Source organism: Pterocles gutturalis, unplaced genomic scaffold (assembly GCF_000699245.1).
Source record: "Pterocles gutturalis isolate BGI_N339 unplaced genomic scaffold, ASM69924v1 scaffold45906, whole genome shotgun sequence".
Lineage (NCBI taxonomy): Eukaryota > Metazoa > Chordata > Aves > Pterocliformes > Pteroclidae > Pterocles > Pterocles gutturalis.
Genome location: NW_010102149.1, coordinates 59,535 through 60,410, shown reverse-complemented (window position 1 = coordinate 60,410; position 876 = coordinate 59,535).

Genomic DNA, 876 nt, shown 5'->3' with positions numbered 1-876 from the left:
TATATATATATATACACATTCAGACTAGTACTCTTTTCTCTGCTTCAGTAGAAGCTCTGAAAAGTTACTGCTGATGATTAAAACACTGTTTGATGAAAGCTGCCTTTGTCTTTATCACTATCGTTATCACGATCATGATCATTATCATCCTGGAATGGAAAGAAAAAACCTAATGCTACCTGCATGATTTTTGGAGACACTCCATATCTACAAGGAGGAAGCATGTGATCAAGTTGTTGCACTAGTCAGACTAGGAATCAAGGGATTTTGCGCTCTGTCATATCACTGACTCTTTAAACAACCTTTGAGAATTGCTTAAATACTTAGCATATTGGGTAATACGTTATTAATCGTTGTACTACTTGACAGGTACGACATGAGGGTTAATATATAACAATGTAATTTCTTTAAGTGCAAACATAGGACTTGCCTTTTGAGAACAGGTGATCTTTGGTTCAAGGACTGATGAGGAATCTGAAGCTTTCTCTCTGTGCCTTGGTTCACCTTCGGTAAATAAAGAGAATATTATGTTTCTCTTGTCAATGAAGAAATGCTTCTATGTATGTCTTTTGAGTACCTAACTCAATTAAAGTTTGATCTTCCATATGCGTTGCAGAAATACAAGTTAACAGTAATTAATTACCAAAGGTATCCAAATCCTGTTAAAGTCAATGAAAATATTCCCACTGACTTTACCTGCGATGGGATTGGGTCATCATGCTTTTAAACTGTATTAACATCTTTAGATGGAAGCATTTATTGATGTTTTTATCCAGGTTCTGCTGTTGGCAAAGGGCTGGTGACTTTAACCTATTTTTACGCATGGGTGTAAAACTTTGTTTTAATGATTTTTTTTTTCCCCCCCTTCCTGGGCAG